This window comes from Ovis canadensis, chromosome 25, assembly GCF_042477335.2.
Source record: "Ovis canadensis isolate MfBH-ARS-UI-01 breed Bighorn chromosome 25, ARS-UI_OviCan_v2, whole genome shotgun sequence".
NCBI classification, from domain to species: domain Eukaryota; kingdom Metazoa; phylum Chordata; class Mammalia; order Artiodactyla; family Bovidae; genus Ovis; species Ovis canadensis.
In genome coordinates, this window is record NC_091269.1 from 41,503,527 (window position 1) to 41,526,057 (window position 22,531).

Consider the following 22,531-nt stretch of genomic DNA (forward strand, 5'->3'; position numbering starts at 1 on the left):
TATGGAGAAAGTCATTCTAAGAACAGAGCTAACCCAGAAGAAAGCAAAAGCTAGTTTGGGTTGTATTCCCAAGACAGAGATTTATCTAATTCAGATAATATATATTAAAAGCTTTTTTTAGTTTTAAATCAAATCCAGAATAAGAACCTAAATATCCATTCTACTGTCTTATTGCAAACTTCTCCCGAACCGAAGCACATGAAGAAAAGAGCCTGAACCAATGTCAGGACATCAGATCTGATGGTTGATGACAGTGTGTATTATTTTCTCAGATTCATAGAACAGATATGTACATACAATGCCAAGAACAGAACTTGGCACATAATGGGCGATCAATCAGCATTTGCTGAATGAATGAAGGTTGGTGACACTCAGCTCATACAAACTACTATTGCAATAAAAAATGGATGTGCCCCAAAATGCTAACTAATATAGAATGCAAATATCACCTTCCCTTCCAAATATTTTCTAAATTTCAGACATAGATCTTCTGGGGTCTTTTTATTAAGAGAGCATAAATGCTGATTCAGTTAGGAAAACTAGTAAGTACTCAAAAAATTAGCAAGTCTATGAAATTTAGGTCAAATGGCTATTAATATAATTGGCCCTAATGAGTATTCTGTTACTTTCACCCATTTTCTCTTGAGTGTGACTGATTAGAACATTTACATGAATAAACAAATGGATACCTACTTCTAGACACTCTGCATTAATGTTAACACATCAACAAGGTTTCAGTTCCAACTTTTTCAACAGATTTTAAAACATAGTAAAATTCTTTTACAGGGTTTCAGTTCAATATTCTTGTCATTACAAGAAAACAACATTAAAAATGAAATGAAAGTCATTTCATTTCATGACAGATATGACAGGGAAACTGCTGATTTGCTAGGAATGTACAGCTATTCTCTTCTGGATGTTGATAAAAATATGAGTTCCCACATACATACATATGATTTTCTGCTTCTCCTACAAATATCATGAATAAAAATTTCATTAGGAAGTAAGTTAACTCATTCCCATGATTAAAATTATACCATAAAAGTACTTCATTTATTAATATAGTTAAAGATAACCAAAAGATTCTGATCATACAGTGTTTGCTAAGATTTCAAAGTACCTGGAATAAACTTCTAAATGCTTTTCTTTATATTTTGAGACAACCAATTTCTAAATATGCTATTTCCAAAGTTGAAAAATATAATTATTATATTTGACACTTTTCTTCCTAGCACTTGAAAAAACTCTCTAAACAATTATTTCTGTATTTATTTAATTGTTCTCACACACTAAATTGTAATTTGTAATTTCCATGAACAGAGAATGTGTTTGATGGTGTCTTCTTTGTTACCCAACTACCAAGCCTGGCCCATAGCTGGTACTCAATAAATGTTTGTTAAATGGATAAATGGGATTGCCAACTTACCCAGTCGTTGCGAAAATATTCAAGAAATATTTCATTCAACTCAGATGTATTTAGTCACTACTACTACTTTTAAAAAGTATGTATTAGAAATGCTTCTGGAATTAATTGGGGACTTAAATATCTGTCTGTGTGTCTCTTAAAACACTTATCATAGTACCTTCTAAGGCATTCAATCAGTATAAAATTGAAATAAATTACATAAAGTGAAATTTTCTTTGCTTTACCTGTGAAATGCAATAGGGAAACTTTAACAACACAGCAGAATTCAAAGATAGATTAACTTATTTCTTTTTTCATTTTAGCCATACCCTTCATTCACTTAATATTTATTACTTGTTTACTATAAAAAACAACAATACCTCATATGGGCTTCCCTGGTGGTTCAGATGGTAAAGAATCTGCCTCTAATGAAGGAGATTCAGTTTTGGTCCCTGGGTTGGGAAAATCCCCTAGAGAAGGAAATGGCAACCCACCCCAGTATTCTTGCTGGAGAATTCCATGGACAGAAGAGCCTGGTGGGCTACAGTCCATGCGGTCGCAAAGAGTCGGACATGACTGAGTGACTAACACACTCACTAATACTCACTATAGGCCAAGCACCATACTAGATGCCAAAGATACCAAGGCAGATAAAACACAGGCTAGTGTGGGAGATACATGAAAAAGTAGTAATGGCATACCCAATATGAAACCTCTCAAAAAGAATTACACACAAGAGAGATTCCAGAGCGTAGTTCGGTAGAGAGGTGTTCTCCCTGAGGATGGGATCAGGGAAGGAGAATCAGGAAACTTCAAAGGGGATGAGTGATCAGGCAGAAAACAGGAAATCATTAATTCTATACACTGCAGACAGTGACTGCAGCCATGAAATTAAAAGACACTTACTCCTTGGAAGGAAAGTTATGACCAACATAGATAGCATATTCAAAAGCAGAGACACTACTTTGCCAACAAAGGTCCATCTAGTCAAGGCTATGGTTTTTCCTGTGATCATGTATAGATGTGAGAGTTGGACTGTGAAGAAGGCTGAGCGCCGAAGAATTGATGGTTTTGAACTGTGGTGTTGGAGAACACTCTTGAGAGTCCCTTGGACTGCAATGAGATCCAACCAGTCAATTCTGAAGGAGATCAGCCCTGGGATTTCTTTGGAGGGAATGATGCCGAAGCTGAAACTCCAGCACTCCGGCCACCTCATGCGAAGAGTTGACTCATTGGAAAAGACTCTGATAGGGGGCAGGAGGAGAAGGGGACGACGGAGGATGAGATGGCTGGATGGCATCACTGACTTGATGGACGTAAGTCTGAGTGAACTCCAGGAGTTGGTGATGGACAGGGATGCCTGGTGTGCTGTGATTCCTGGGGTCACAAAGAGTCGGACACAACTGAGCGACTTAACTGAACTGATCCAAAGGGAATAGATAGAATGTATGCTTGGTTCTGCAAAACTGAAATTCTTCGTCTCTTTAGCCAATGTTGTTCTGTGATGCTTTTGATAAGAAAATTGCAGAGTAGTGTTTAGCTACTAAAGACTTAGACTTCCTTAACTTCCTATCAAATATGGAAGGAAGCACTGAAGTGGAGTCGCTCAGTCGTATCCAATTCTTTGCGACTCCATGGACTGTAGCCTACTACGCTCCTCCATCCATGGGATTTTCCAGGCAAGAGTACTGGAGTGGCTTGCCATTTCTGGCACTATCCAGATATTAATCTGCTTTACCTCTGCTCTCATCCAAAGATGGATTCTTAAGTGCCCAAGTAGTGCAAAGCCCTGGAACTGGTTTCACTCACTCTGTAATGAGCAGAGGGGTCATCCACTACCCACAGCTGGGCCACTGAGACCATGAGTCACCATTCTGAGATGAAAAGGGACAGACAGAGGTGCTATGACTATTTTTATTGCTTTCAGCAGAGTAAAAATTATTAGCCCAAGGGCTTTCCAGTTATAATTCCCTTATCTCATATTCTGTTCTGAGGCAAAAATTGTTACCTATTCATTTATACAAAGTACAGACAACATGATTTTTAAATAAAAATACTTTATTCAGGAGATTTGTACACACTGTATACTATCCCACTCTGTTTCCAGAAAAGCCTGGAAGACCAGAGACTTTGGTTTATTTGAGACATAGGTGATATAGGGTCGCCCTGTGTTAACCCCAAGGCATTATGGGAGTGTTGCAGGCCCTAAGGAAGAGAGTTTCCTGGAAGGTCATACCGCATGAAACAAACTCATGAATGTGTCAGGACATTCAGAGGCCAGCAAGAAGTCACATGTGGCTAGAACATGGAAGAAATGAGTAGAAGAAGTAGAAAAATGAATGATGTTGGAACATTAGGACTAACCCGTGAAGAAATTTACATTCTATGATAGTAAGATTATTATGATTTTATCCTGCTGGCAATGGAAACCAGAAACACTTTCAAAACAGAGAACTGGAGCAATATGTTTCGCTGATAACCACGTGGCAACATGAAAAATGGACAGAAAATGAGAAAACCTTGGGAGAAAGGGATTGAGTTAAACTAGAGAAGCTTATTCAACCTAAAAGAGTAAGTTAAAATGATAGACTCAGCTGTGGGATTTCTCTGCTTAAAAAACAGAATATTGTAGCTTGGCTTGGTCTAAACAAGTTTGTTAAAACATAGCATAATAGTACTAAAATTTCTTAGATCTATCTACTCATTGAGTAGCATTATCAGTTTTTTTCTATTTATTAATGTTTAAGTACCACATGTATGTTTCATAAAAATCATTTTCTTCATAAGTTGGAAAAAACATATGAGTAATATACTGACTAAGTACATAAATAAAAAAATCATTGTGTGTAGGTTTGGCCATTAAAACAAGCAAGATAAGAAAAATTACTGTTGGTCTAGAGGGAAGAGTTATCAGATATTGTTTTAAAGAAATATCAAGGAATTTTTAATCAGTTCATGAACAGCTGCCAAAGATAACATGATGAGAATTTAATTTAATGTGTTCTAACCATGGAACATATTGGTTATATTGTTTTCTAATAGCAGCTAAAATCTGTCAAACCTCTAGTATTTTATTGAGCTGTCAAGGCCAAAGAGAAGACCACTCAGAAACTTCTGCTCTAACAACAGCCACTTGCAGCAACTCTAAGTTATCTGAAATACTTTTTCTTACCTCACTAAGAATGTGTCAAGAAAGTGATAACTTAGAAGATGGTTGAAACTATTTGGAAATTTATTTAAGTACTTGTTTGTTCCCTTAAATTATAAGTGTTGTCTAAAACTTGTTTTTTCTTAAAAGTAGGTGTGGAAATCTCTGAAGGAAAAAAAAAAACATAGTGGGAATTTAGATTATTATAGGTAATAAGATCCTGTATATTGAAACTGTTTGAAATGCAAACAACAGTATATAATATTTCAAAATTCATTTAAGAGAGCACTAAATAGCTAGTCTTGTGGGGAGGGAGACTAAAAGAAGAGAGCAAGTCTTTATTATAGCAGTTCATCTGACTTACCTGTGGGAATTTAGGGAGGTGAGGAATCTTTTTCAAAGAAGATAACTTTAAAAAAACAAAAGTAGATTTTAAGAATCAGAAAGAATTGTGTTTGGGACTATAGTGATAAATTCCTTTGAAACCTAAGGGATGCATAAGGAAATGGCCACTTTGGAGGTAATGAATAGGAAAAAGCAATGCCCAAATTATAAAACAAAAACTCTGTTATTTATGATTTGGTAATTAAAGATTCAAGGGTGTGTGGACTGCTGTCATTTTGCCATAAAAGAAAAAATACTTTGACCAAATTGCTTTCTTCACCATCTTTTCTTCTTCCCTGATTTCCTTCCACCTGAACACCTGAAACACTTCCATTTCTCCAAACAAAATATCTTTGTTGCTCTTATTCTAATGGTTACTGAAATTTTCTCCAGGCTTTTTTTTTTTTTTTTTTCAGTGTGGTACAATCAGCTAAAAGCAATTGTGGGCAGAATCAAAATTTCTCACTGAGGAGAAAAATGATAGTTCAGAGTAAAATATTAATTACTTCTGGGGAAAAAAGTCACTGTAATCATCTGTCACATCATAATGTTCTCTCTTATTTTATTTTATTTTCTCATTGCAAGATTCCCAACCTAATGCAAAATTCTGTATTTTATCATTCCAAACCACCTCAACATGGGGAATTGTAATGGACACACATATAAGTAAGGAAGAAGAATATTGATCATATATACTTTTTAACCAAAGATTCAAGTTTGTAGGTCCCAAGTCACAGGAGCATACTCCAGGGAAGAAAGTCAGTGCTAGCATGTGGAAGATAGCAATGAAAGATACCTGTCCCCTAAAGCAAAGATTCTTACACTTTGGCATGTCAGAATCATCTAGAGGCCTTGTTAAAGCAAAGACTGCTGAGTCACATCTCCAGAGTTTCTGATTCACTAGGTCTGAGAGGGAGCCTGAGGTTCTGCATTTCTAACAAGCTCCCAGGTGATGTCAATGCTGTTGGTCCACAGACCACACTTGAATTAGCAAGGTTTCTGATGCCTCCCTAAACTCATGTTCAGGTATAAGAAAAGTGTACAAGTTCATTTAGGAAAATTAGTTTCTGAATTCCAAATATAACTCTTTGTTAACAATTACCCATGAACTATATATGGGGAATATATATAATTAAAGCTGGAATTAAATTAACTTTGTAAGAGTAGAAAGTTGTAAGAAAATCTTGAAACAAAGACATGATTTCACTAGCTAACCAGTCAGCACCTTCATGATACACTAGGCTGAAAATTTCAATGTATAAGAAGCTCTAATCTTTTATAGATTCTCTCTGTTATCATGAGACTGTCAACTGGATTATGAAATGGAGCATTCTTTTCTTATCATTTAACTTAGTGCAGGGTAATTAATTTTTCATTTATCTGAGATAAATGGACAGAAACCAGGTGATTTCACTTCATGAGCTTTAGGAAAATTATTTTATGTCACTAATGGCCATACCCAAGTCCTGTTCTTAACTCTGTGTAGGCACCAGGCATCTTTTGGAAGATGCCTAAAACACCCACTAATTTTACTTCTAGAAAAAGCCTAAATAAGAGTGACTAGGCACACACTATAGCTAGATGGTTCTTCCAGGAGTCCCTAACCCCAAGAGTGAGGCAATCACACTGTCCTAGAAATCCACTCTGAGTTCAAGCCCCAAATAAGTTTTATGTTCCAGAATATTCTTAGAGGTAATAACATGCCAGAGGCAGGAAGTACTAAAAAAGGCAAAATTGTAATTAAATATAACATATAGTTTGATATTATAGGAGAGCATGCTGGCCTTCTTTTTAAAAATTCATGAAATTTTGACCCTTTTGCTTTGTAAGAATTCAAAAAGCTCTTATCACTGCTAAGAAATCCTATTCTTTCTCAAGAGAGTCCTTTTCCCTCAACTTTTATAGTGGTCATATATATTTTTCTCATACACACATTGTTTTTATGTAAAATAAACAAAATAAGTAGGACTCAAAATAACTCAACCTTGTCAGGTGTAGTGTCTCTTTGTGTCTAAATTAATAAAAGGAACAGAGCAAAACTTGTCAGTGAGTTGGGAGGTGGGGTCTAAGGGATTCAAATCCATCCATTGCTGGCTTCAGTTTGGTGTCACCTGTTAACACTGTTTTTTCCAGGTTTTGGTCTAGATGAGGATGATTCTGAGTCCTGGGGCTGGTTAGACTTGCAGAAAAGTAGTGATAATTATAGAAAACCTCCATGAGTTCTCTAGTTCTCTTAGCCTGTTCCAAGAAGGCTGGACTCAGGGTCTACCTTTCATCTCTCTGTACCTACAGAAAAAATCTTCCCACTAGGCCTTCCCCTTCCCTTCATGTTTCCCCCAGAAACTTAGTCTACCATTTTGAGAGCAAGGACCAAGAGGAAAATAGGAGCCAATCACTAATACTATTATATCTAAATAAGAATCTGAAAATGATTAGCATAAACATTTACAAACAATATTTATATGTATAAAGCTATCAAATATCACTTGACTCCAGAACACATAAATGTAATAGTTCAGAAATTAACAATTGGCACCTCAGGTTATCATGGTAAATTAATGCTCTTACCTAATTCCATAAATTTGCCTTTATAATTTGGGGGTACTTTTATAATATAAAATATGTTTCTATTAACTGATAAATAATAAAAGAAAAATCATTTATATAACATTAATGAGTTGAAAATATACAAATGAACAAATCAGTTTTAATGAACCCTTAGAAATAGAATTATAGACATGCAAATTAATTAAGAACATATTTTAATAGGTTTTCCCAGAGCACAACTATAGTAATTGCAGTTGTAAAGAGAAATATTAACACTGTACTATACTGGCACACTGAGCGCAGGCAGCTGCGACAGGCACAATGAAACAGTGGCGGAGAAGAGCTACCCCACGTCCAAGGTCAGGGGCAGAAGCCGGGAGGACCCCATGCCCGAAGGGTAGCGGCCAAGGAGTTACCCCATGACCAAGGTCGGGGCAGCGGCTGAGAGTGCCAGGCTGCAACAGTGCAGGAAGGGCTTAGAGGAGCTATCCCACGTCCGAGGTCAGGGGCGGCGGCTGAGAGGAGCTACCCTGCGGCTGAGGTCAGGGGTGGCAGGGAGGAGCCACCCCACGTCCAAGGAGCGGTGGCTGCGCGGGCACAGGAGGGCCTAGAAGAGCTATCCCACTTGAAGGTCAGGAAGGGCATCGGTGAGGAGATACCCTTCGTCCAAGGTAAGGAGCAGCGCCTGTGCTTTGCTGGAACAGCCATGAAGATATACCCCACGCCCAAGGTAAGAGAAACCCAAGTAAGATGGTAGGTGTTGCAAAAGGGCATCAGAGGGAAGACACACTGAAACCATACTCACATAAAACTAGTCACTCTAATCACACTAGGACCACAGCCTAGTGTAGCTCAATGAAACTAAGCCATGCCCGTGGGGGTCATCGTAGAGAAGTCTGATAGAATGTGGTCCACTGGAGAAGGGAATGGCAAACCACTTCAGTATTCTTGCCTTGAGAACCCCATGAACAGTATGAAAAGGCAAAATGATAGGATAAAGAAAGAGGAACTCCCCAGGTCAGTAGGTGCCAAATATGCTACTGGAGACCAGTGGAGAAATAACTCCAGAAAGAATGAAGGGATGGAGCCAAAGCAAAACCAAACCCCAGTTGTGGCTGTGAATGGTGATAGAAGCAAGGTCCGATGCTGTAAAGAGCAATATTGCATAGGAACCTGGAATGTCAGGTCCATGAATCAAGGCAAATTGGAAGTGGTCAAACAAGAGATGGCAAGAGTTAACATCAACATTCTAGGAATCAGCGAACTAAAATGGACTGGAATGGGTGAATTTAACTCAGATGATCATTATATCTACTGCTGCCGGCAGGAATTCCTCAGAAAAAATGGAGTTGCCACCATGGTCAACAAAAGAGTTCGAAATGCAGTACTTGGATGCAATCTCAAAAATGACAGAATGATCTCTGTTTGTTTCCAAGGCAAAGCATTCAATATCACAGTTATCCAAGTCTATGCCCCAACCAGTAACGCTGAAGAAGCTGAAGTTGAACAATTCTATGAAGATTTACAAGACCTTTTAGAACTAACACCCAAAAGACGATGTCCTTTTCATTATAGGGGACGGGAATGCAAAAGTAGGAAGTTAAGAAACACCTGGAGTAACAGGCAAATTTGGCCTTGGAATACAGAAGGAAGCAGGTCTAAGACTAATAGAGTTTTGCCAAGTAAATGCACTGGTCATAGCAAACACTCTCTTCCAACAACACAAGAGAAGACTCTACACATGGACATCACCAGATGGTCAACACCGAAATCAGAGTGATTATATTCTTTGCAGCCAAAGATGGAGAAGCTCTATACGGTCAACAAAAACAAGACCAGGACCTGACTGTGGCTCAGATCATGAACTCCTTATTACCAAATTCAGACTTAAATTGAAGAAAGTAGGGAAAAGCGCTAGACCATTCAGGTATGACCTAAATCAAATCCCTTATGATTATACAGTGGAAGTGAGAAATAGATTTAAGGGCCTAGATCTGATAGATAGAGTGCCTGATGAACTATGAATGGAGGTTTGTGACACTGTACAGGAGACAGGGATCAAGACCATCCCCATGGAAAAGAAATGCAAAAAAGCAAAATGGCTGTCTGGGGAAGCCTTACAAATAGCTGTGAAAAGAAGAGAGACGAAAAACAAAAGAGAGAAAGAAAGATATAAGCATCTGAATGCAGAGTTCCAAAGAATAGCAAGAAGAGATAAGAAAGTCTTCTTCAGCGATCAATGCAAAGAAATAGAGGAAAAGAACAGAATGGGAAAGACTAGAGATCTCTTCAAGAAAATTAGAGATACCAAGGGAACATTTCATGCAAAGATGGGCTCAATAAAGGACAGAAATGGTATGGACCCAACTGAAGCAGAAGATATTAAGAACAGGTGGCAAGAATACACAGAAGAACTGTACAAAAAAGATCTTCATGACCCAGATAATCACGATGGTGTGATCACTCATCTAGAGCCAGACATCCTGGAATGTGAAGTCAAGTGGGCCTTAGAAAGCATCACTACGAACAAAGCTAGTGGAGGTGATGGAATTCCAGTGGAGCTATTTCAAATCCTGAAAGATGATGCTGTGAAAATGCTGTACTCAATATGCCAGCAAATTTGGAAAACTCAGCAGTGGCCACAGGACTGGAAAAGGTCAGTTTTCATTACAATCCCAAAGAAAGGCAATGCCAAAGAATGCTCAAATTACCACACAATTGCATTCATCTCACACGCTCGTAATGTAAATGCTCAAAATTCTCCAAGCCAGGCTTCAGCAATATGTGAACCGTGAACTTCCAGATGTTCAAGCTGGTTTTAGAAAAGGCCGAGGAACCAGAGATCAAATTGCCAACATCCACTGGATCATGGAAAAAGCAAGAGAGTTCCAGAAAAACATCTATTTCTGCTTTATTGACTATGCCAAAGCCTTTGACTGGGTGGATCACAATCAACTGTGGAAAATTCTGAGAGAGACGGGAATACCAGACCACCTGACCTGCCTCTTGAGAAATCTGTATGCAGGTCAGGAAGCAACAGTTAGAGCTGGATGTGGAACAACAGACTGGTTTCAAATAGGAAAAGGAGTCCATCAAGGCTGTGTATTGTCACCCTGCTTATTTAACTTCTATGCAGAGTACATGAGAAATGCTGGGCTGGAAGAAGCACAAGCTGGAATCAAGATTGCTGGGAGAAATATCAATCACCTCAGATATGCAGATGACACCACCCTTATGGCAGAAAGTGAAGAGGAACTAAAGAGCCTCTTGATGAAAGTGAACGTGGAGAGTGAAAAAGTTGGCTTAAAGCTCAACGTTCAGAAAACGAAGATCATGGCATCCGGTCCCATCACTTCATGGGAAATAGATGGGGAAACAGTAGAAACAGTGTCAGACTTTAGTTTTGGGGTTTTGAAAATCACTGCAGATGGTGATTGCAGCCATGAAATTAAAAGACGCTTACTCCTTGAAAGAAAAGTTATGACCAACCTAGATAGCATATTCAAAAGCAGAGACATTACTTTGCCGATTAAGGTCCATCTAGTCAAGGCTGTGGTTTTTCCTGTGGTCATGTATGGATGTGAGAATTGGACTGTAAAGAAGGCTGAGCGCTGAAGAATTGATGCTTTTGAACTGTGGTGTTGGAGAAGACTCTTGAGAGTCCCTTGGACTGTACGCAGATCCAACCAATCCATTCTGAAGGAGATCAACCCTGGGATTTCTTTGGAAGGAATGATGCTAAAGCTGAAACTCCAGTCCTTGGCCATCGCATGCAAAGAGTTGACTCACTGGAAAAGACTGTGATGCTGGGAGGGATTGGGGGCAGGAGGAGAAGGGGATGACAGAGGATGAGATGGCTGGATGGCATCACTGACTCGATGGATGTGAGTTTGAGTGAACTCTGGGAGTCGGTAATTGACAGGGATGCCTGGCATGCTGCGATTCATGGGGTCGCAGAGAGTCGGACACAACTGAGCGACTGAACTGAACTGATAGCACAATAAATGGACAAATATCTGGAGAAATGGATTAATACCAAAGTAGTTTCAGTAAAAACAGAATAATTCGCAAAGCTTTCTTCACTTCTGCAAATCTCAAATAACATATTCCTTCCCGAACTTTAAAGCATCTGCCTGCAATGCAGGAGACCTGGGTTTGATCCCTGTGTCGGGAAGATCCCCTGGAGAAGAAATGGCAGCCCACTCCAGTACACTTGCCTGGAAAATCCCATGGATGGAGGAGGCTGTTAGGTTATAGTCCATGGGGTCACAAAGAGTTGGTAATGACTGAGCAACTTCATTTTCTTTCCTTTCCAGAACTTGATTATGATATCTGTTTTTATCCTTGTTGGATTTGTTCATCACACATTAATCCTATGAAGTGGAATATTCTTTGTATTTTTCAAATATTTATTAGGTTACTAATTAAAACTTCATCCCCTCCTTATAGATAAAACCCTTCAAAGTATCAAAATATGCCCTTAAACTTCTCTCATTAACTTTCATTAAAATAGATTAGGATTAGGTAAGTAAAGTCTCTCCGGGTCTGCAATTGCCCCTTTCCAGAGATGCTCAACATCACTCATTATTAGAGAAATGCAAATCAAAACCACAATGAGGTACCACTTCACACCAGTCAGAATGGCTGCGATCCAAAATCTGCAAGCAATAAATGCTGGAGAGGGTGTGGAGAAAAGGGAACCCTCCTACACTGTTGGTGGGAATGCAAACTAGTACAGCCACTATGGAGAACAGTGTGGAGATTCCTTAAAAAATTGCAAATAGAACTACCTTATGACCCAGCAATCCCACTTCTGGGCATACACACCGAGGAAACCAGAATTGAAAGAGACACGTGTACCCCAATGTTCATCGCAGCACTGTTTATAATAGCCAGGACATGGAAACAACCTAGATGTCCATCAGCAGATGAATGGATAAGAAAGCTGTGGTACATATACACAATGGAGTATTAGCTGTAAAAAAGAATTCATTTGAATCAGTTCTGATGAGATGGATGAAACTGGAGCCGATTATACAGAGTGAAGTAAGCCAGAAAGAAAAACACCAATACAGTATACTAACACATATATATGGAATTTAGAAAGATGGCAATGACAACCCTGTATGCAAGACAGGAAAAAAGACACAGATGTGTATAATGGACTTTTGGACTCAGAGGTAGAGGGAGAGGGTGGGATGATTTGGGAGAATGGCATTCTAACATGTATACTATCATGTAAGAATTGAATCGCCAGTCTATGTCTGACGCAGGATGCAGCATGCTTGGGGCTGGTGCATGGGGATGACCCAGAGAGATGTTTTGGGGAGGGAGGTGGGAGGGGGGTTCATGTTTGGGAACACATGTAAAAATTAAAGATTTTAAAATTAAAAAAAAATTAAATTAAATTAAAATTAAAATTAAAAAAATAGATTAGGAATAAAATGATCTGTTTGTATGCATCTTTCTTCCATATTTTGATACATTTTTAAATGCTTTTTATAAAGGTAAAATAGCTTCAATAGGAGTAACTAATGTTACAGAAAAACATCTATTTTAGCTTTATTGACTATGCCAAAGCATTTCACTGTGTAAATCACAATAAAATCTAGAAAATTCTGAAAGAGATGGGAATACCAGACCACCTGACCTGCCTCTTGAGAAACCTGTATGCAGGTCAGGAAGCAACAGTCAGAACTGGACATGGAACAACAGACTGGTTCCAAATCGGGAAAGAAGTACATCAAGGCTATATATTGTCACCCTGCTTATTTAACTTCTATGCAGAGTACATCATGAGAAACGCTGGGCTGGAGGAAGCATAAGCTGGAGTCAAGATTGCTGGGAGAAATATCAATAACATCAGATATGCAGATGACACCACTCTTATGGCAGAAAGTGAAGAAGAACTAAACAGCCTCTTGATGAAAGTGAAAAAGAAGAGTGCAAAAGTTGGCTTAAAGCTCAACATTTAGAGAACTAAGATCATAGCATCTGGTCCCATCACTTCATTGGAAATAGATGGGGAAACAGTGGAAACAGTGGCTGACTATATTTTGGGGTGCTCCAAAATCACTGCAGATGGTGACTGCAGCCATGAAATTAAAAGACGCTTACTCCTTGGAAGGAAAGTTATGACCAACCTAGACAGCATATTGAAAAGCAGAGACATTACTTTGCCAACAAAGGTCTGTCTAGTCAAGGCTATGGTTTTTTCAGTGGTCATGTATGGATATGAGAGTTGTACTATAAAGAAAGCTGAGCACCGAAGAATTGATGGTTTTGAACTGTGGTGTTGGAGAAGACTCTTGAGAGTCCCTTGGACTGCAAGGAGATCCAACCTTTCAATCCTAAAGGAAATCAGGCCTGAATAATCATTGGAAGGACTGATGTTGAAGCTGAAACTCCAATACTTTGGCCACCTGATGTGAAGAGCTGACTTATTTGAAAAGACCCTGATGCCCGGAAAGATTGAGAGCAGGAGGAGAAGGGGACGACAGAGATTGAGAAGGTGGCATCACTGACTCAATGGACACGGGTTTGGGTGGACTCCAGGTATTGGTGACAAACAGGGAGCCCTGGTATGCTGCAGTTCATGGGGTCTCAAAGAGTCGGACGCGACTGAACGACTGAACTGAACAGATTCACTTGCTGTACACCTAAAACTAACATAGCATTGTTAACCAACTATATTCCACTAAAAAAAATATATTTTTAATTTCTCTTTAAAATTTTCAGAATCTGACTTCTATGTTACTCAGGAACAATCAGTGCATAAACCACTTCTGGTTGTGGTTCTCAAGCCTTCTAAATGCTTTTTGAGAAATAACTTCAGTTCTAATAACATCAGGAAAGTACCCATGTTATTCTTATTTGACAGTTAAACTAAGGTTTCACAACCTGTTGTCAGAGATGGAATTCAACCTAGCCCATCTGGCTTCCGATTCCATGTTTTTAACCACTTATATATGGACACAACTATGCAGGAAGTGGCAGAAGATACAAAATAATGGGCATACTGAGAATTTGAAATCACCCAAAACTGGGACCCTCCTGGCTAATATATATTCCTGCCACATTAAATAACCTTCCATTAAGATTAATAAATCTCTTTTTCAAGAGACACAAGGTTAAGAATGTTAGTTTGCCTTAGAAAAATGATAAGAATAAAAGTAAACTCACATGGTTTGAAAAGAAATTCAATAGGAGCCTTGCCAGAAATAGTACTGCCATCTCCTATGCAATTCATTTCGATAATCCCAAACTAAATCTTTTCCCCAACAATGTTTTTCCTCCTGTGTTCCCAGGAAATGGTAAACACTAGCCACTTAATTACAAACCTGGGCACCATCTGGACTCTACTTTCTTCCCCAGCCCATACATCCAACCTAAATTCGCTTAGGTTCTACCCCTAAAGAGTGCTATCATCCAGCCATTGTTGCAACCCATGTCACCACAATCTTTCTCCAGGACTGACACTGTGGGCTTCCTAATCAGTCTCTCAACCTTATCCATCCTGCCCCTCCATCCCTGTTTACTCCACACCAAATTCACTCTCTATAGCCAGAGATGTTCTGAAAATACAAATCTGAATCATATTACTGTCCTGCCTCAAATCTTATAATGCTTTCTGGTTTCCCTTTTTTAAAAAAGTCTAAAATTCTTTGCTTGGGGCTGGTGCACTGAGACGACCCAGAGGGATGGTATGGGGAGGGAGGAGGAAGGGGGTTCAGGATAGGGAACACGTGTATACCTGTGGCGGATACATGTTGATGTATGGCAAAACCAATACAATATTGTAAAGTGATTAACCTCCAATTAAAATAAATAAATTTATATTTTAAAAGATAAAATTCTTAGCATTCCCTGAGACCCTGGTAGCTTGATCTATCTGATTCACACCTTACTGCTCCATTTCCTCTCCCTCTTTCTCTCCTCTTCTTTCTCTTTCCCTTTCTCTCCCCCTGCCTCAACCCTTTTCCTCACTCATGAAGGCACTGCGTTTGCTTTTTGCTCTGGGCCTGCAGACAAGCTGATTCTCCTCCACTATATGTCCTGCTTTCCCTTCCTCAAGCACTTCACTTTACTAATTGCTATTAATTTTTTAAAATCTCATTGTAGAAGTTATATCTTAAGAAGATACCCTGGGCAATCAGAATCTCCCATCGGGGTAGACCGTGCTATGTTTTACCATTGACAGCCCTAATACTAACATTTATTGTTTCATATAAGAATGTGTGTGTGTTTGTGTATGTATATACATACACTGAGTGTAAGTTTCATGAGAACAGCAACCTTGTATATTTTGTTTATTGTTGTATCCAGAATACAGGAAAGTGCCCAGCAAAAGAATGCTCAATAAATATTTCTCCAAAGCACAAAGAAATGACAGATTTCAAGGTGTGGTCCTGGGGGTAAGTGGCTGAAGTGGAGAGAAAGGCATCTGAAGTTAAAGGGAGTGGAGTAATATCTTCAACGTATTAAATAAAAATGCAAAACAAATATGTTTTCAGACACACAGAAACTGAAAGAATTCATCACCAGTGGACCTTTGTCATTAAAAATGCTTATGGGAGTCCTTCACAAAGAAAGAAAATAATAGAAGATGGAAACCTAGATCTAAACAAAGGTATAAAGAGAACCAAAAATGGTAAATATACATGTAAATACAAATAATTTTTCTAATTTTTTAAATGACTGCAAAAAATAATTGACTGCTTAAAGCCAAAAAAAGGCAAATTACAATGCATTGTGAGATTTATAACAAATATATAAGTATGTTAACAACAATAGCACAAAGACCAGGAGAAATGGAAGTATACAGTTGTAAGATTCCAACATGAGGTAAAGATAAACTGTAATAAAGATATATACTATATACCCTAAACTAATTACTATGATACAAGCAAAAATTCATAACTAAAAAGCCAAAAAGATAAAATATATATTGAAAAAAGTCGATTAACTGCAAAGGAAGAAAGAGAAAACAAAAAGCAAACGGGATGAACAGAAAACAAGCAACAAGATAGTACATTTAAATCCAACTCTATAATTACATTAAGAGGAAGAGCTTGTCCAGTTGGATAAAAATCAAAACGAAAATATTTGCTACATATTAGAAACCTACTATTAATATAAAAAGGTTAAAAGTAAAAGGCTGGGGAAAGATATACCATGCTAACAATAATCAAAATAAAGATGAAGTGACTATATTAATATCAGACAAAGCAGATCTCAGAGGAAAAAATACTATAAGAAATAGCCTAATGGTCAGATGGCAGTCCAAGGCAACTGCCCCTACCCTAGAAGAACTGGTGGTGATCAGGGACCATCCTCAAATCTATATCAAGGAAGATTCCAGGGTATTGGGTAATTTGAGGCCTCTCACAACTACCTGCCCTCACATGGTATACAAGGTTCTTCATAAGTAGTTATCCACTTGTCTCCAGGCTCAACTTTTGCCCTTCATTCTCCAGCCACACTGAATCACTTGCATGGAGGTTCTTAAATGAGGCTTTTTTTCCCCCTGCTTCCAATTCAGCACCCCTCCAATTCCATGTCCCCCTTCCTCTGCTATCTTTGCCCCTACCTTCATTCTTTTTTTCTCTCTCTAGAGCAAAGGCTACTGGTCCTCTTTATGTTGCATGAGAACAGCAATAACTCCAGGAGAACTTCTTGCTAGTTAGGTGCTACTCATGTGTGCTTCCACTGAACCCTATTTACATTCAATATTTCTATGACCTTGATCATGTCACTCATCCTCTTCAAAGGTCAGCTTCTGAGTGAGGATTGCAACACCTGCCTTACAGAGATATTGTCACAATGTAAGTAAACAACTAAATACAATGTTGGGTTCCCTGGATCTGTTCAATCAGTTCAGCTCAGTTCAGTCTCTCAGTCATGTCCAACTCTGAGACCCCATGGACTGCAGCATGCCATGCCTCCCTGTCCATCTCCAACTCCTGGAGTTTACTCAAATTCATGTCCATTGAGTCAGTGATTCCCATCCAACCATCTCATCCTCTGTCATCCCCCTCTCCTTCCACCTTCAATCTTTCCCAGCGTCAGGGTCTTTTTCAGTGAATCAGTTCTTCGCATCAGGTGGCCAAAGCATTGGAGTTTGAGCCTCAACATCAGTCCTTCCAAAGAATATTCAGGACTGATTTCCTTTGGGATTGACTGGTTGGATCTCCTTACAGTCCAAGGGACTCTCAAGAGTCTTCTCCAACACCACAGTTCAAAAGCATCAATTCTTTAGCGCTCAGCTTTCTTTATAGTCCAACTCTCACATCCATACATGATTACTGGAAAAACCATAGCTCTGACTAGATGTACCTTTGTTGGCAAAGTAATGTCTCTGCTTTTTAATATGTTGTCTAGTTTGGTCATAGCTTTCTATTAAAAGCAAGTGTCTTTTAATTTCATGACTGTAGTCACCATCTGCTGTGATTTTGGAGCCCAAAACAATAAAATCTGTCACTGTTTCCACTGTTTCCCCATCTATTTGCCATGAAGTAAGGGACCAGATGCCATGATCTTCGTTTTCTGAATGTTGAATCTTAGTTTTGTGTTCACTAGATGGAAGCAAAATTGTTGCTCTTGTTTCAGTTACTCTGCTATTGTTACAGTTATCACACTGTATACTATTTGTTCATTTTTCTGCCTTCCCAATTAAACTACGATGAGGGCAGGAATGAAATCTTATGTTTTATTTTATTGTCTATATCAAACACATTAAACACTTGTAGTAAGTATTCCATGTATTGAATGAATATGCATTGAAATATGTAACTATTGGATGACTATGTAATGAATAGGTATTGGATGAATGAACGAATTAATGAACAGAGAATGAACAGTGGAAGCTTCTGTTTGTGTCATCACCCTGTGCTCCTTAGACGTTACTTCCCACAACATCTTGGAGGGGACAGATTTGAAGTATCCTTAGCCATACCACCTTTCTGAAAAACAAAGTTTCAAAAAAATTTCCCCAAAGTTCAGACTGTTAAATCCACTAAGTATTAGCTAGTCAGAATTGCCTCCATTTCTTGTATCTCCCTCTCCAACAGAGCCTTTCTCACCTCTGAGTTTTTTTCCTAACCTGAAAACAATCTCCTCAACATGCTTTTATAATTTTGACATTTCAGTGACATTTTCCTATTGAACCATATATTAGTCTTTCTTATCTCCCCTATTAATCTGAAACCCTTTTCAAGACAGGCATTTGACTCTATTTTAATATGTCCCTAGAATTTAACAGCATTAAAGAGCCACACTCTGGAATAAGTCAGACCTAAATTTGAATCTTAAGTGTTTGTTACTTGAAAGCTGAGTATCCTTGAGTAAGTTACCTCAATTCTCCATCTCAATTTCCTTATTTGGAAGTTGGCAATCATAGAATCTAACTTGTAAAGTTGTCATTAATATTTAATAAAATAAGGTCCATACACATATTAAGAACACTATAAATAGTACATCTAGCATAGGTGCTTAATAAATAACAGGCCTATCTTTCCTTCTGGAAAACAGGAAGTTATCACAAAATTTGGACACATTTTAACCATATCCAAATTAAATCTATTTTAAGTAAGAAAAGCATTCCCTATTATTTCCTGAGTTTAATATATTAACCATAAAAAATAAGAGGGTACCATAGGCCTGGTTTCCCAGGTGGCGCTAGTAGTAAAGAACCCGCCTGCCAAGGCAGGAGATGTAAGATCCCTGGGTTGGGACACAACTGACATGACTTAACGTGTGTGACTTAACACGATTGATGTGACTTAATGCACACCATATGTCTATCTGTTTTTGTCTATGTATGTGTTTGCGTATTGTTGTCGTTTAGTCTCTGAGTCACGCACACCTCTGCAACCCCATGGACTGTAGCCTACCAGGCTTCTCTCTCCATCAGATTTCCCAGGCAAGAATACTGGAGCGGGTTGTCATGTTCTTCTTCAGGGGATCTTCCCCACCCAGGGATTGAACCTGTGTCTCTTGCATTGGCAGGTAGATTCTTTACCACTGAGTCACCAGGGAAGCTCATGTTTGTGTATAAGTCCATTCTAACAAAGAAATTTTTCCTATTATATGTATCCCTAACAACTCAACTATATTCATACTGAAACTGAAACCAAGTCATGGAAGTTTAAAGCTGAAACCGATAATGAATCCTAATAAAGCACCTAATTCACACCTTCATGAGAAAACCTGATAAGAAACGTAAGCTGGAAAAAGGTCACAACTTACCAAATTCATACAGTTAGTACATGGCAAAGACTTGTAGCTGCCTCTACAAGTATTTTTTTTTTAAGTATTACCGTTTTCTATCTAAATCCACATTGCCTGATCCTTCTATCTCCTGCTGCTACTGCTGCTGCTAAGTTGCTTCAGTCATGGCCAACTCTGTGCGACCCCATAGACGGGCAGCCCAGCTGGCTCCCCTGTCCCTGGGATTCTCCAGGCAAGAACACTGAAGTGGGTTGCCATTTTCTATCTCCTGAATACCTTTCAAATCAGAAAGCAAACTTAACAACAATGAAGGAGTTGATGGGTATACAGATTACTTCCAGAGGAGTGGCACATTATGCCTGTCATTCTGATGTATTGCTACAGGAGCATGCTCTATTGTTCTACAAACTACCAATAAAGCTTCTCTTTGTTACATATTCAATTGTTTGAGCTTTCTGAAGGATTTCTCTCCTTTTCTCTTCTTACTTAGCTTTTATTCGTAATTAGTGTTCAGACATGAGGTCTTTCTTATATTAAGTTTTAAATTCAATTTCTATTGTAATTTCAGATGTAATTACTGCTCCTTTCTGGCAACAGCTCTGAAGTAAAATCCACATTCATTCTGCTCTACAACATAGACAAACTCAGCACATACCTCCATTCATTCTTTCACATTTATTCTTAAGGACAGATTTTGAAAAGGCAATAAACGATAAACTTGAGGTCCAGTAAGTGAATTAAGAAGAAAGGGGGAGCACTCGCACTCAAGGTAAAGATGTCATTCCTACTTATTGAGCACTTGGCAAGTGGGTTATGGAGGAGTCACTTTTAACTACCACCACCACCACCCCGCCCTCCGGCTTAAGAGAGAAAACCTTGCCTGTGTGTCAATATAGCTGAGGCAAAGCTATCAAAACTACCACTAGTGTGTACATTACATGAGGGCAATAATTATTTTTTACTTTTATTCACCACTGAATCTCACAGAGCAGTAGCTGGCACACTGCAGGCTTCCTTTAACATTTGCTGAATGAAGGAAGTACACAGGCCTTACCTGCTTTAGCATCAGAGACTGACAATGCAATTCTTAGTGACAACATCACTAAGCATCTAAAATTAAGTTCAACTTAAAAGATTTTTGTCTACAGTAGAGTCAGACAGTAAGCCTCATATACGAAAGAAAGGAAGAGAGGGAGAAAAGAAGTCCTTTTAGTTCTTAAAGTATTACTAGTATTCTGAGGAAAAGCCAAAAGTAGCCTGAATGTAAGTAGACCTTCTTTGGGTAATAATAGCATCACCAATAGAACTTTTACATTTGAGATATAATTCTGGATTTGCATGTAAATTTTATCTGAGCAAATTACTGCATATATCTATCACAGAATTTAGCACCTTGCACTGAAATTGCCCATAATTCATCCATTTTCCCAAGTGGACAGTGGGCTTCCTGAGAGCGGAAGAGATTCTTATTCATTTTATCCGAGTATCTGATACATGGCAGATGCTCAGTAAATATCTGAAAGAAAAGGAAAAGGGGACAAACCAGTTCACACACTGATCTGTTTATTCCCTCAGATGATAATAAAGCATAGTTTGCAGCTTAATCTTTCATCCAGCAAAACTTTGACATAGTCTCTGTCCTCAAGCATCTCATAATACAGAGTAATAGACAAGGCATATGTGAAGAAAGATGCCTGGATTTTAAATGGTATCAGTCATTTGTGAACTCTATACATTTGTTGATTCAACTGAAGGCTCCATCCCTCCTAACTAAACTTTTCCAGTGTGCCCTCTAAAATCCATCCACAAGCAAAGTGCTCTCTACATCTCCTGCCTATCCATCCCCCAAACTCCCCTTTGAGCATTCTCAAGGATGAAGACCTCCATCAAAACCCTTCTAAGGCAGCCTCTTCAATTCTCTATGAAGCAAACAGGGTTTCCTTCTAAAATCCTGAAGGAACATCTCATTCCTTTGCTTAGAAATCCCCAAGTACCCTCTCAATCAAAGAAAATCTAAAGTTCTAACCATTTTCATATCATCTGATTCCCTCTCTGACACACTGACTATGCCAGGACGAACAAAAACAAGAGGCATAATTCTCCCTGTTGAAAATGAGGAAAGGGACCCCACCCTATCCCACTGTACTTAGAGCATGGAACTTTTTAAAACTGTAATATAAGACATCTTATGACTCATGTACACCTGTGGTGGATTCATGTCAATGTATGGCAAAACCAGTATAGTATTGTAAAAAAAATAAAATTTAAATTTTAAAAAAAAAAAGACTTCTTATGAGCTTTATGTCCCAGGAACATCTTTCTTAAGGACCTGGGAGCCATCTCCTTGAAACGGAAACATCAAAATACATAGCATCATATCCATGACTGTTTCTGTAGCCAATATTTTATAATTTTAAATGGAGTATACAAAAATTATGAATCACTATACTGTATGCTTGAAATTATTACAATAGTGTAACTCAACTATACTTTAGTTATAAAAAAACGAGCCAAGCACCCCAATCTCCCAGTTTCTGAAGGAGGACTGGAGCCGATCTTTAGGTGTGTACCTTGCTCTAAGCTGGAAATCTACCCCCTATTATTAAGATATGAGAAGTTTGTTTTCCATCTGTGTAAAGCCAATTAGCTAACACAGATGGTCAACCCAATTACCAGGTGAATCTAGGATGAACTATATGTGACAAATGGTGCTGTTAAGTCCTTTTCCTTGAGGAGCAGGTGTCTTATCTTGAAAACATGTATGCAATGGGTTGCATCTGCTTTATCTATAAAAAGATAGGATTTCTTTCTGTCATTGC

General features: G+C 38.5%; 1 protein-coding gene across 2 annotated transcripts in view; it reads right to left on the reverse strand.

Annotated features, from left to right (window-relative positions):
• Positions 1 to 22,531, reverse strand: part of CTNNA3 (catenin alpha 3) — a 1,891,866-nt gene that overhangs the window by 1,610,934 nt on the left and 258,401 nt on the right. The gene's annotated exons all lie outside the window — the stretch shown is intronic.